This window comes from Anabrus simplex, chromosome 5 (assembly GCF_040414725.1).
Source record: "Anabrus simplex isolate iqAnaSimp1 chromosome 5, ASM4041472v1, whole genome shotgun sequence".
NCBI lineage: Eukaryota > Metazoa > Arthropoda > Insecta > Orthoptera > Tettigoniidae > Anabrus > Anabrus simplex.
In genome coordinates, this window is record NC_090269.1 from 112,655,375 (window position 1) to 112,671,172 (window position 15,798).

The 15,798-nt window shown below is 39.9% G+C and overlaps 1 protein-coding gene across 2 annotated transcripts in view; it reads left to right on the forward strand.

The window, feature by feature from the left end:
* Positions 1-3,451, forward strand: part of LOC136873824 (store-operated calcium entry regulator STIMATE) — a 102,924-nt gene extending 99,473 nt beyond the window's left edge. For both annotated transcript variants that reach the window (XM_067147083.2, XM_067147084.2), the window contains exon 6: positions 2,110-3,451. The gene's annotated coding sequence lies outside the window, so the exon portion shown is untranslated. The remainder of the gene's footprint in view (positions 1-2,109) is intronic.
* Positions 3,452-15,798: the final 12,347 nt, after the last annotated feature.

Below are 15,798 nucleotides of genomic sequence, written 5' to 3' on the forward strand. Positions count from 1 at the left end.
TATATGTACAAACAAGTTTGGAACAAAGTACTAGTGGGGTGCTTAGAGTTGTAAAATATAACCTCGTGGATGTCAGTAGTCCTCGTACTAAAGAAACAATGTAAAATAACACATATAAACATATATACAAGTATGTACAAAGTCTGGAGAGTAAAGAGTGATACTCTTTTAATGTTGAGTTAGCTTGACACTGATCACTTAAGCGGAGAAATTAGGTATTTGGTGTATTAAAGCTGTGTTGGTCAGTTGCTGGTTGTTGGACGTGAAGTTGTTTTTACAATGATCAGTGTCAAGCCAACTCAACATTAAAAGAGTATCACTCTTTACTCTCCAGACTTTGTACATACTTGTATATATGTTTATATGTGTTATTTTACATTGTTTCTTTAGTACGAGGACTACTGACATCCACGAGGTTATATTTTACAACTCTAAGCACCCCACTAGTACTTTGTTCCAAACTTGTTTGTACATATATTATTATTTACTACTCACCTGTACCATACTAACATTTCTCATCTCATTACCAAACTTCACTTTATAAATTATAAAATCCTTACGATTATTACAGTTAAAAATAACATGTTTTTAGGATTCGACAAAATACTTATGTATGCTTTAATATGGCTGATGATGACCCCTAGGCGGGTCGAAACTAGTTCCATATAATTTATAACATATTAGTACTGAATAGGTGGAAACCTTACTGTGTTACTATTCATACGTTATTCTCAGTTCAGTAAGGACCAACAACATGAAATTCATAACCCTTGAACACGTAAGTAATACAGTAAGCTTTCAAATATGATATGTAGCATCTTTTGTAGTCTTCTTTTCCTTCAGCGTTTGTCCCTCCTTGTGACGGGATCCCCTAATAAGTAGAAAATGAGCAGTTTCCGGTAAGAACATGTATATTTTGGATTACCAGTGTTTTTCAGTTATCTGTGCAGGCTCGGGTCTGCATTAGCCCAGATGAACGAGAGTTTGCTGTACATGAAATATGATAGATATCAAAATATGAAAGCATATTTGTTGTTAAAGCATTGTGACTTCATTCACACTACAATGAATTACAAATTTACTATTAAAAAACAAAACATATTTTTGAAGTACGTTATTACAATATGGAAAGAATGTGATTGAGAGCTTTTTGGCATTCATAACTGTCTTGCCAATGTGTCTTTGTTTTCACCCCCACTCTGCCCCTCATGAAGTCTGTTGTTTTTATCATATCAGCTATGAGTTCTTTCTTTAAATTTGAGATGACAAAATTTCCATCCCCTGCCCAACTTTGCAGACTAGTTCCTTCTGATCATAGGAGGTCACATACTTCCTCATATATTTCCAAATATGAAGCTTTAGCCAGAAATTTATGGTTGCTGGTCTTTCCTATGTCCTCAAACATACTGTATTTGATTGATTTAGTCAACCGTTCCCACTTAGAATAAAACATGAATTTCTTTAAATATCTTTAAATATCCTAAAATACAGTATCCTTAAATATAAAGAAATTAATGTCCAAGATGCTATTCAGATATTTGCTAGCTAAGTAGAGCCAGTGGTTTAATTAATAACTATGGAAAACAGATCATGCAACTGTTTATTTGATATTCACTAATTGACTATAAAATAAAAGCTTGCCTTTTTTTTTTTAAACCTCTGTGGTCTTAAAAGTATTCAATAAAAGATACATTTGATAATCACTGTATTTAGAATGCAAAATGTTGAATGAGGGAAGCAAAATTGTAAGTAGCATTATCTTGGGTTAAGGGGTGTTGAAAAATGGCCTAAGTAACACCCATATAGGTAATATTTTAATGAGCATTTTCATATTTGAAAAACTTGGAGCCTATTTCAGCACTTCCTGAATATTTTAATAAAACTTTTAACATTGTTATTGTAGTTATGAAAAGATATTACTTTGATGTCTCTTTTTAAAAAGGCATTGTCCCAGAATTAATATTGTCTGAAGTATGTGCTTAAGATAAGTTGTACAAGATGTGACTATCAAATCTGAAGAATGTTTTAGTTATTTTTCTTAAATTTCCAGCAGCAGCTTTAATGGGTTATTTATTTTTAAATTTTATATTGTTTTTTATGTCTCTGAAGGTTTTTGGAGATGCAGAGTTTGCTGGAATTTTGTCCCGCAGGAGTTCTTTTACGTGCCACTAAATCTACCAACATGAGGCTGACGTATTTGAGCACCTTCAAATACCACCGGACTGAGCCAGGATTGAACCTGCGAAGTTGGGGACAGAAGGCCAGCGTCTCAACCGTCTGAGCCGTTCAGCCCGGCTGGGGTGGATTATTTATTTACCCACACGTGTATATAAAAAAATCACTTGAGATATTTATGCACAAGTTCATTGGAGACCTGTGGGGTTCTCATGAAAATTACCATTTGTCTTTACTTGGTGATGTTACTACCAGTGAAAAATCATTATTAATAACCAGTATATTTGTTGGTAAACAGAATTGTTCAAGATTAACTTTTTAGATATGGCAGGATGATTTTTCTATAGATTTCGATGTAATGAGGCTTTTTAAACATTGTAAAATTAAATCATAATATAAAGGTTCATGTCATTCATCTATCTATTTACATGTTAATTCACTTTGAAAAGTAAACCACTTGAATTTTTGGCCTTCAAATTCTTCTCACATCCTGGGCTGAGTGGCTGAGATGGTAGAAGCCCTAGTCAGCAGCTTTTATCCTGGCTCAGTCCAATGGTATTTGAGTGCTCCAATATGCCAGCCTCGTGACATAGAAGAACTCCAATGGGACGAAATTCCAGCTCCTCGACGCCTCTGAAAACTATAAAATACTTAGTGAGGCATTAAACGAATGCCTTACTATCTTCTCACATGGCAATTATCTCTTTTCATACCCTTTTAGATGAAGACGAATAGTAATCACACTATAATTTAATCTCCACATAATTGTCAAGAAATGAAAACAATTGGAAGTTTATGAATGCTTTTTTAATAATTGCCTGCAGTGTTCTTAATTTATTAGCTCATTTTTATTAAAAGATTACATTTCTAAACTATAACTTTTGCTGTGTTACTATTTCACAAGTGTCTAAAAATATGTCATTTCTAACCACATTGTCTTCATCTTCCTCCAGAAATTGAAACATTCACTGGTACAATAGTTGTTGTTACAGTGGGGTGATTACTGACAAACTGAAAGAACGAGTTTTCAGATTTCTTAGTTAGATCTTGCATAGTCAGATTGTTGGACTTGTGTGGTTTTCTAATATGTGCAAGTTGTAATTTTAATAAAAGATGTGAAGAAACCCTCCAAAGGAATGCCCTCCTTGCTAAACTTATGTGACTAAAAGATTATAATTTGTGTTTGTTATAAGTTCATGATGTTTTCATGAAATACTATTGTATTTATTTTCTGATTTAATTATGAACAATATAAACTGAAATATTTTTTACTTGATCCATATGAATTATTTTATTCTGAATTGTAAACTTCATTTTCCCATCTCAGCTCTCTCCTTATACTCCTTGAATTTATACAGTGCACAAATTAGGGTAGTAAATGTAAGCATTTTCCTGAGGATGCCTATCTGAAAACTTGCGGGCTGATTACGTAGTTGTTAGATTCTTTCAAAAAAAAAAAAAAAAACTTGGTAGTTACAGCCACTTGTCTTAAAAGACTAGCTGTGTTACCTAATACTGATGGGCTTTCCTAAGAACATCACATTTGAGATATGAGCCAAGCTTTTTATGGACCACCCCCAGTGGGTGGGGGGGTGGGGGGCGCAGACAAAGAATCCACTCACCATATCCCCTGCCTGTCGTAAGAGGTGACCAAAGCATAATGACATTAGAACCATGAGACTACTTGTGATAAGTACCATGTGCAGAACACCATAGGTCTATGTTACTTGCGACTAGTACCACATTTCAAAGAAAACCATGGGTCTACGTTACCTAGGAGCAGTACCATTATGCAAGGAACACTACGGATCTGGGCGTTGCTTGTGATAAGTGCCATAGTGTGTATTTCACCGAGGCGGGGCATTCGGTTGCATAGACAAGCATCTAGCGAGAGTTGCTGAGTGCTGCACTTGAATGTGTTGGTTCTACTGTGTTCAGAAGAGGTCTGTGTTTCCTAATAGTAGTACCAATATATGAGGAACACCATGGGTCTACATTGTCTGTGATTAGTACTCCCGTGTGAGAAACACCACAGGTTTGGCTGGCGCCCGTGATTAGTACCAGTATATGAGGAAAATCATTGGTCTGCGTTTGTCTGAAAGTAGTACTATTATATGAGGAACACCATGGTTTTGTGTTGCCTGTGGACGTTACCATAATGTGTGATACACCGTAGATCTACATTGCTTGAGATTAGTACCACTATGTGAGCGACACCATGAATATACATGGCCTGTGATTAGTTCCACCAAGTGAGGAACACCACAGGAATACCGGCGCCCGTGATTAGTCTCACTATGTGAGGAGCACCACGGGTCTGTGTTGCTTGTGCGTGGTGCCCTTACGTGCGAAACACCATGAGTTTGTGTTACGAGTGGTGCCATTGTGTGTGACATACCATGAGCCTACGTTAACTGTGATTAGTACCACCATAGTTCCGATTTGTCGCTGGTGGTGAGAAGTTCATAACGTGGATGTGATGCTAAATTCTGTAAAATCGCCATTGCAAAAATTAAGACATTTTTGAAGAAGTCAATGAAATATTTGTGTTTTTTTTGTGAATTTATGTAAAAAATTGTTTGCAAGATGGCCATTGAAAGAACTAAGACATTTTCGAAGAAGTCAAATTTTTTTTTTTTGCGAATTTATGTAAAAATGTTAATAAGAATTTTCATGACTCACAAGAAAGGCAGTTAATTATATTTATTTAATCATTATGAGTGTTGGAGGAAAAACATTTATTCTATTATTGGAGATCTCCAGTAGTGTGCTTGTTGTAGCTAATCTTTGGTATCGCCCTGTATTTGCCACAGGCTTCGATCGCTGTGTTTTGCAATTAAAACCTCTAGAATGTGTTGCCCGTATGCCCATATAAGGTAATTCATTTTAATTGGTTGGAATAACGACCTTTTTCATTGGTGAAAATTTCGGGTCGAATCGTGGTAAGCTTCTCTGATTGTCTGTTTGCGTGTTTCTCAATTTCCGGCCTTTGACTCCTTGGCAGGAACAGGGCAACATCATGTAAGATCACGTCCTCTTTAGGGATTCCAGTCCACTTTCCCACATTTCTCTAGTTGTCATGTTGGTAATCCTGCTTATCTTTGCTTCTAGCCATGTGTATGTTTTTGAAACTTGAAATGTTTTTATCGGAGTCTTATCGGCTGACGTATGTTCCTTCAGGTTTGACCAAAAAATGGCTTCTGATTGAGATAGCTAAAATTAAAATTCAGGAAACTCAATCGTCAAAAGTTACCAGTGTTTCGCCCAGAGTGCGGCATGGGCTCATCAGTTGGATACCGCACCTTTTCCAAGACACTGGCCGGTAGCGACACCACTGCAAGCCATACATGTGATAAGCACAATGCAGTGCCGATGTACTAGGGAAGAATTGTAAGAACTAAGACATTTTCGAAGAAGTTAGGTTTGTTACTTTATTACTTCGTTTTTATATGTGCTAAAAATTGATGTGACCAGGGGGTGGGATTACACGATTTACCAGTGAATAGTACCATTATGAAGGGCCAGTGACCTGGTTTCTGGACCCATTTAGATAATACATGTCATCCCAGAAATTAAGACATTGTGAATTGGATCCACTGAGTGTTCTTGTCTCACGATCATTTATTCATCATAATTCGTTGTAGATTTTGGTGAGTGGATACATTTTGAAGTTTTAATTTTTCATTTCTTTTCACTTTGTACCAATAGGTGCTGGTGACCTAGCTGTTAGGCCCCTTTAAACAACAATCATCATCAGTTTTATAGACCCTAGACATAGCTATTAATTTTTGCAAAATTGGTAGCAAACATCCTATTGCATCTATATATGCTATGTAGTCACTAATGCAAGAAAATTCAAGAAATTTCAAAATTCCAAATCCAGTTGGAACGAACGAACCTGTGACATGATAAACGCATACTTACCTTAAAAATTAGCTTTTACACTTAAGAAAATGGAAATTGCAACACCATGAAGGCATTGGTTGTTTGTGTTGATTTTCAAGATATGAAACGATGCCATGTAGGTATGTAAATGATCAAAGTTTCAGACCCATTGGATTGTTGCTTCAGGTCTCCCCACATGATTGGTCGCGGAGGAATCAACTCCAGTATACGGACTCTGGTGTAGCATAGTTGACTTGCAGTCTGTGCAGTGAAGTGTTCCCCATCAAACATGCCTCGATGACAGAGAAGAGCACGCTATCAACAACTGTCGCCGTTTGAGAGGGGTCGGATAATTGGGCTGTGTGAGGCTGGATTATCGCTAAGGACTGTCGCTGCACGTGTTGGCCGACAGGCGTCTATGGTACAACGTGTATGGCAGCAGTGGTTAAATGAAGGTACCCATACTCGTAGACCTGGCACAGGCCCAGGGCGGCAGACAACTGTGAGAGAGGATCGCCGCATCATTCGGATGGCCAGGATGGAACCCCATGCAACAGCAGCGCAAATTCGAGCAGCTGTGGCACTCCACGTTACACAACAAACAATTGGTAATCACTGCGTACAGCTGGCTTACGAGCCCGTGTCCCTGCAGAAGGTGTTCCATTGACCCCACAACAGCGACTTGTAAGGCTGGCCTGGTGTCGAGAAAGATCGATGTGGGTCGACGAATGGCATAGGGTCGTCTTTAGTAATGAATCGCGCTTCTGTCTTGCCTGCAGTGATCGCCGGAATCGTGTGCGCCGACGTACCGGGGAGAGGGGCCGCCCAGATCTTATTGTCGAGAGGCACACAGGGCCAACACCAAGCATTATGGTCTGGGGAGCTATTGGCTTTAATGTGAAATCACAATTAGTGCTTGTTGAGGGCACTATGACTGCTCGACAGTACGTTGATAGGGTACTCAATCCAGTGGTTGTCCCTATGATGGCGAACATTGCTAATGGGATGTTTCAGCAGGACAATGCTCGGGTTCACACGTCACGCATCTCCAGAGAAGCTCTCCACGACATCACAACCTTAGAATGGTCTGCCAGATCCCCGGACCTCAGTCCTATTGAGCATGTGTGGGATATGATGGGTCGACAACTGGCCAACCGTCCTCAGCCACCCACAACTTGGGAACAACTGACCTGTGCAGTGCAGCAAGCATTGGCCACAATTCCTCAGGAAGCGATCCAGGGCCTTATTGACTCCATGACTCGACAAATTCATCAATGTATCGCAGCTCGTGGTGGGCACATCCTGTATTGATTGTTGTCCAAACTTGCGGTCGGAGGGACCTGAAAATGTAATCATCGAATCACAACTGAACACTCGTCCTGCATGTTCAATTGCAGTAATGTAGCACCACTCTTTCTGGGTGTTACAATTTCCATTTTCTTCATTGTATCTACCCTTCAGTACTATAGCGCTAAATTAAATTTTCAAGAGTCTGGTCCACTGCTTGTGTCTTAAAGCTTAATATCTATCTTGTGTTTTGTCTTTTCACATATTATGTTGTTCATATTGGAGCTCAGACTTCGGCCTTTGCATGGCCCATTTATCTAGCGTAGGGCCTTTTCTGATGTACTGGCCTGTGTTCATGTTACTATGACAAGACTTGTGAACCTACTCTATCACCCCTTTATTCTTGCAGTTAATGTAGTAATTTGGTGTTTCTTTTTTTCCTTGTAGGCTCATTATATTGAAGACAAACGAGCAATAAGTTCCTAACATATTTGATATTTAGTAATGCCTGAATGCTAATAAATAATTTATGAAAGCTAATAATCATACCATTGCAAGGTAAGATTAACCAATTCTGAGCACATATCCATGGTACACTGTATTAGTGTAAAGGAGCATGAACGTTTTCCAAGCAGAATCAGATCAGAAACTTCTCTAGTGTTTCTTAATCAGGGTGACTCAATTTAGAAGATTGAAAACCAGGACAATCAGACATGAAAGCAGTGTTCAGATACACTATATTCCATTACATCTCTCGCTTAGATTCTCAAATATATGGAAAATGATCCTGAAGTTTGGAATTAAATTAATACTTTCCTTCAACATTACTTACAAAAAGATTGTCTCACAGACTGTTATACTGTATATAAACTCCAACAACATACTCCTGTACGCTATTAGTACCACATTCTCTCCAAATGACCCAACTGAAATTTTGCTCTATTCAATGCAATCTTGCTTTTTCCTTTTCTTTACTCTATTACTTTAGGAAGCAGGAATATCAACACAATGTGAGCATTATTCAAGGAAGGAGAAACATTTTCAAAATATTAGAAAGGATCATTTCTTGAGAATTGGGATATTTCGGTGTCTTAAAGAATAATTTTTTGGACACAGGGGCGCAATACTAAAAACTAGGACTGTCCTGATTTTATTGTGGTTGGATAAGAAGATCAGCAGAAGAATTCAAGTGGGAAGTACGTTCTACCAAAATGTAAGGAACTTGGTGTGGAGGAGAAAAGTTCCTATGAAATGCAAAGAGATAATATACAAGTTGTACTATACCCTTATATTAATGTATGCATCAGAGACTTTGACATTGACAGCAAGAGGTGAGAGTAAAATTCAGGCCAGTGAGATGAAGTTCCTGAGGAGTGTGGTAGGAAAGACAAAGAGAGGCAGAGTAAGAAATGATGAGGTCAGAAAAGAAATATGAGTTTAAAAAATTGAAAGGATAGCCTTTTAATAATACTCAGCATGGCTTAGCTGTGTTGATACTGCCACATGGTTGAAAGCAACGGGAAATTACAGCCGTAACTAACTCCCAAGGACATTGTTACGGTGAGCGTTGACACATTTAAACAGATATGTACTTTCAAGTGCTTGCAGCAATCACTAAGCATAAACCGACCAAGTTCGACGTAAAGCAAGCAAAGGGACTCAAGAATACTTGCCGGTGCGGGGGGGAAGAGGACTCAGCAGAGCAATGCGCAGGGAAGGGCGTAAAGTGAGGAAACACCAATATTTAAATGTCGTGTCTAGAATAACCAGATAGCAGTGATCACATCCCAAATCAAGTGGTGATTTCAATTATGGGGCCTTTCCCCAGAGGAACTATCGCGGTAGGGACACGTGGAAAAGGGGGGGGGGGGGGGAGGAGAACACCCAAGAAAACTCCCACAAGCACAGGTTTCAAAAATGAACACATATATTAAAACAACTCCAAGAAATAACAATTGTCTACACTATAAGAATGAGAACTTCGACCATTTGATACAGCATTAAAGTGGGAAATTGTACAAATTATCAACAGGTTTTCTCTCCTTTTTTGTTTGTTTAGTGTACGTATCTTAAAGGGGTAATCACCAAACCACAATAGAGCTTGGGGGGGGGGGGGGCGCCAAGCACGAAACCAGAATAAAATTTTATTACCAATGTTCACGCAAATGCCACAAAAGCAGCAAGGAATTATGGAAACAGGAACAAGAAAATTAACATTAGTTAAAAGGAATTTTTCCAGTGCTCACAAAGGCACGTGATAAAAGAACAGGCTATCCCCCTTAAACTAAGGCACACCTTTTTTTCTTTTTAAAACAAGTAGACACCAAAATAATCGAAAGGCACACGCCAGATGAAGTGTAAAATTTTAGCAGAGCACCAAGCTACAAATTTATTAATATGTTACTAGAGGTACGAAAGGTAGATGAAAAGAAGGAAAAATCAGGAAAGAGATTCAAGCAGGGAAAGGTGATTGACCAGGGTACGATGTCCGCTCCAAACGAGAGAAAAGGTTCCAGTACAACTGTTCAAAACTTGAAGCCCAGCACACTTCCTCCTTCATATTTCCATCATAAACTCAAAGTCAATAATTTGGCACCGTGAAATTTCGCTGTGTCCTGAAGGGACGATAGTTCAATATCGAAGCATTATTCAAGCCCATATGATGAATGAGAGGGCGAAATTAAAATGAATGGTAAATAATTACAGTAAAAGTCTGCTCACCCAACACGTAACGGAGAACCAAGTAAAGTCCAAATGCACTCGGACCAGCCGGAGCAGGGCTTGAGCTCCCACTGCCGATTACAACACCAAGTCACACCTGATCGCCGGACAGGAGAAAGCGGCGAGTATATATACACGGAGCGAAGCGAGCTCGAGAACACACTAGAACTAGGTGACGTCACGGAGATTGCGCGTGGTGGTGTAGCAGATGAAGCAGTGGTGAGACAGCATAGCAAGCAGAAGGTTCATAGAGCAGCGCAATATAGTGTGCACTAAATCAAGACGGAGAAGCAGCCATAAGGTAGGCGAAGTTGAGCTCGTAACATACTCCCACCACCAGGAGAAATCCGAAGGATTGGTGTCCAAAGTTGACGAGACGGCAAATGAGAGCAGAAGATGGTGAAAGTAGTACCGGTGGTCCAAAGCGATACGGACGAAGATGAAGAGTGGCGGAGATCCAACTGCGGCGAAAACGATGACAGGCAAAAAGGCAGAACCGACGAAAACATGAAGACAGTAGAAGCACCAGGTCCCACGAAGTCTGAAGGAAGCGCGGTCTCAGGGCCAGACAGGAAGACGCAGCATCATAGGAAAGAAGAAATAAAGAGAATAAGTCACCAGAGAAAATAAGAGGAGAATAAGGGGGAAAAGGACGGGGGGAAAGGAGAGAGCAAGAAAACAAACAGGATGATTTAAATGATCAAACCAAATTATCTAGTGCTCTGCATAACAATATGACAGTAAAAAAAAATTTTCCAATATTTATCAATAATATACCCCAAAGGGATAACAAGACAAAACTTAGTTAAAAGAGGGGGAGGATCAGGCATGAAATTTTCGGCAGTGGGAGAAGAGCTGGGTGAGCAGAGACAAGGGAAAAAAAAAAAAAATTTTTATTAAGAAATATGAAGGAAGGAGAGTAATGGACAGCAAATTAATATCGTAAAACCAAGAAATTACAAAAGGAATAAAAGAACCGATCAATACCCCTCTCCCGCCCCACAGAAAAAAAGGGGAACGTAGGGATTAGGTATGGAAGGGCTTTAGTCGAGAAAAATGAGCCTTTCGGAGATCAGTAGGGGATTCCACAGACTGAAGCTGAACAGTATTGGGCGAGGGAAAAGAAAGAATACGAAAGGGACCCAGCCAACGAGGGGAGAGTTTAGCCGAAATATTCTGAGGTGCAGAGCTAAATGGATGATTTTTAAGAAGAACTAAATCAAACAATTTAAATTTAGAAGGTAAGGCACGAGAATTACACAGATTTTTATGAACTTTACTGGCCTGAAGGAGCTTTTGATAAGCGGAATACAATTGGGAGTGATTAAGACGATCGGAGGGTGTATCCAAAAGCGAGGGGAGATCCCACGTAAGGGCAAGGGGGGTATTCAACTCCCGGCCAAGAAAGAGTTTAGCCGGTGTACAACCAGTAGAAGAATTGATGGTGGAGTTGAGGGCGAGCACAAAAGAAGGGAGTTCGGTATCCCATGATTTCTGGTTATGGGAGTGAAAAATAGATAGAAATGTTTTAAGGTTACGGTGGTAGCGTTCGACGGTATTTGCCTGAGGATGATAGGGGGAAGTACAAACCTTTTTTATGCCAAGAGAAAAACAAAAATTATAGAACTGTCTAGAGGTGAAAATCGAAGCATTATCAGAAATGAGAACTTTAGGGAGGCCAGTGATAGGAAAAATGTAATTGAACAAAAGATTAATAACAATTTGTGAAGAGATATTTCTCAAAGGACGAACAATAAGAAATTTAGAAAACCCATCTAACAGAGTAAAAATGTATGAATTGGACTTAGAGGATTTAACAATAGGCCCAACAATGTCAATGTAATACTTTTCAGACGAGTAAGTGGCGGGAGAAGCGGCATAGGAGCCGTAAGGTAGGTGATTTAACGGTTTATGTTTCTGACAAGAAGGGCAAGATCGAACCCACGAAAAAATGTCTTTACGCATCTGCGGCCAAAAAAATTGGGAGGCAAGGCGAGCGTAGGTCTTAGCTCTCCCAAAGTGGCCGCCGATAGGCGAATCATGAAAATATTGAAATACCATAGACCGGAGAGTGGAAGGAAGAACCAGACGAGGAGTAGCCTTAGGAGTAGGTTTAAAAAGAAGTAGTTGGTGGTGGACCCGAAAAGGGCCAGAATAATCAGGAGAAGTAATTTCTTGGGAAATTTGTTGACAGTAAGGGTCATGCTGTTGATGGTGCAAGCAAGATTGAAAAGAGAGGGGAAAGTTAGTTAAGGAAGAGACGGAAGTAACAGAGTTAATAGGAAGGGAATCAAGTTCAGAAGGTTGAAGCTGGTGGTCATCAAAGAGACGAGAAAGAGCATCGGCGACAGAGTTATTATAACCGGAAACGAATTTTAAAGAGAACTTGAAACGAGACAGGCGGAGTAACCAACGACCAGTACGACCAATTTTGGGGGCATTATGTAAGAGCCAAGAAAGGGCCTGGTTATCAGTGCTGACAATAAACTCGCGATGGTCGAGATATTCAGAAAAGTGTTCTATTGAGAGAATAAGAGCCAAGGCTTCCTTTTCGTAAGTAGAATACTTTTGTTCAGCAGGGGATAACAGGCGACTAAAGTAGGCCACGGGGAGCGTACGGTCATTAATAGTTTGTTGAAGGACAGCACCAATGGCAATGTCTGAGGCATCGGTAGATAATTCAAAGGTAAAATTAAAATCAGGAATTTGTAAGAGGGGAGCATGAGATAGTTTCGATTTAAGAAGATCAAAGGGCATTTGTTGCTGAGGGGACCAGTGAAATTTGACGCCTTTTCTTTTGAGTTTATTCAATGGATCAGCAATAGATGAAAAATTAGGGATGTATTTGGCATAGAAGCCAACCATTCCCAAAAAGGAACGTAAATGTTTCAAGTTCGTAGGAGGGGGTATCTTATTAATGGCGGAGACACGATCAGGATCAACAGCAATGCCATCAGAACTCAATATGTGGCCAAGAAATTTAATCGAAGTTTGGGCGATCAAAACTTTAGAAGGATTAACGGTGAGGCCGACATTGCGAAGACGAGTAAGGACTTCACGTACATGAGACAAATGTGAGTCAAAATCCGGAGAAAAAACTAAGATATCATCAACAAAAGGAAAAAGATACTTATACTTAATGTCAGCAAAAAGGGAGTCAACAAAGCGCTGCATTATTTGGGAGCCAAGATTAAGGCCAAAGGGAACTTTTTTTAAATTGATAGAGCCCAGTAGGAGTAATGAATGCCGTATACCGAGAACTGAGGTCATCTAAGGGAAGTTGATTGTAAGCAGAATTGAGGTCGAAAATTGAAAAAAATTTGGAACCGGAAAAATGTTGGAATGCCGAATTTAATTTAGGCATCGGATAGGCGTCATAGACGATTTTCTCATTAAGCTTCCTATAATCCACAATAAATCTCGCAGAGCCATCAGGCTTGGCGACCACAAAGGCAGGTGAAGCATAGTCGGAAGATGATGGAATAATAGTATTATCTTTAAGCATTGTTTGAATCAATTGATTTAAAGTGTTCATCCGAGGAGGGCTAAGAAAATAGGGAGAAGAACGGACAGGGGTAGAATCCACTAGATCAATATGTGCAAAAAAATTCTTAACCGTGCCCAAATTAGGGGTAATAACGTCAGAGAACTCAGTGAGCAAAGCTTGAACCTGGTTAGAATGAATAGAGTTAATAGCAGGAAGTAGAGAATGTGAACGAGAGGGAAAATCAGAGATATTAATCAACGGAACAGACTTGTGTGAAAAGGAAAAAGAAACTTTGGACTGGGCAGAGTCAAGAAGAAGACCAGTATGTGAAAAGAAATCATAACCTAAGATAACCGGGAAGGACAAGTCCTCCACAATCTGAAAAGTGAAAGGCCAAGAAAGGTGCTGGAGTTTAATATGTAACAAGATACTACCCAAAATTTTTAAGGGTTGATTAGAGACTGAAAGACATCGAAGGGGAGATGGAAGATATTGCAGATGAGGATTATTGTGAAGTAAATCGCTATAAAATCGGGAACTAATGAGTGACACTGTCGCCCCAGAATCTAGGAGCGCAACAGAAGGAAGGTTATTAACTGTGAGCATAACATGACAACTCGGGGGTGAGAGAGAAATAGAATTATGAAGGGATTGGGAAGATGGGGATACGGAGGTAAGCTGGGAGGAATGAGGCAGATTTTCCCTATGTGAACGCCTACTGCCTAAGGACACGGGTGGAAGGCGTTTCCCGAAGGCAAATTAGTACATTGATGGGCAATATGGCCCGGTAATTTACAACGATAACAGGTTATAGGAGGACGGACACTAAGGGTAGGTACGGCAGACAAAGAAGAACGTAAAGGAGGAGCAGGGATCGGTGGGGGAGAGACGGAAGCATAGTAGGAACGATCCCCTAGAGAATGTATCATATGTTGTTGAGCAAGATTGTAGAGTTGAAAAAGGGAAACAGGGGGGGTAAGAACATTAAAAAGCATGCGGAATGATGGAGCGGCATAAAACTGAATAATAGATATCAGTTCGGAAGTATTATATGAAACATTCAAAACGTCACTGTAAGTGATGATAGAGTCCAAATAGTCGTGCGCAGGTTCATTGGGTAGCTGGTGGCGTCTGATGAACTCTGTACTTAGTTTGTAACGGACTTCTAGGGGCAAGAAATAATTGTGTATCGCATGTCTCAATTCATACCAATTTGAAAAATTCGACATATTATCCAACCAAAAGGTGGAGAAAAAACCCGTAGTTTTGGTGGATAAGAGACCAATTAATTGGGGAAAGGAGGCAACTTTTATATTTAAGAACTTACGAACTGAAAACAGCCAAATGGTAAGATTTCGGGGATCTGTTGCGGATAATTGGGGAACTTGTAATAATGACTGCGTAATGATTTGTACATTAAGTGCATTATCAACAGAGGGGGTAGTAGGTACTGGGGGTTGAGAATAAGGAGGGGGCGACGGGGCCATGTGATGTAGTAAAACGGAAGGTTTAGTATCATCGGATTGCAAATGAGGTGTATGGGTTGAGGAAGACGGATATAGGGAAGGAGAAGATGGGGTAGACGAAAAAGAAATTAGATTCGGTACAGGAGGGTTAGGTAATGATAAATTTGGTGTTGGAGAAGATAGTACGGAAGAGTCATCCCCTAAAGGGAAATTATCGGAAAAACAAGCCATGAATGAAAGCACAGAAAGGAATGAAGCAGTCAAAATAGGAAGTACTCTGCTACCATTTTGTTACGGTGAGCGTTGACACATTTAAACAGATATGTACTTTCAAGTGCTTGCAGCAATCACTAAGCATAAACCGACCAAGTTCGACGTAAAGCAAGCAAAGGGACTCAAGAATACTTGCCGGTGCGGGGGGGAAGAGGACTCAGCAGAGCAATGCGCAGGGAAGGGCGTAAAGTGAGGAAACACCAATATTTAAATGTCGTGTCTAGAATAACCAGATAGCAGTGATCACATCCCAAATCAAGTGGTGATTTCAATTATGGGGCCTTTCCCCAGAGGAACTATCGCGGTAGGGACACGTGGAAAAGGGGGGGGGGGGGGGGAAGGAGAACACCCAAGAAAACTCCCACAAGCACAGGTTTCAAAAATGAACACATATATTAAAACAACTCCAAGAAATAACAATTGTCTACACTATAAGAATGAGAACGACCATTTGATACACCATTAAAGTGGGAAATTGTACAAATTATCAACAGGTTTTCTCTC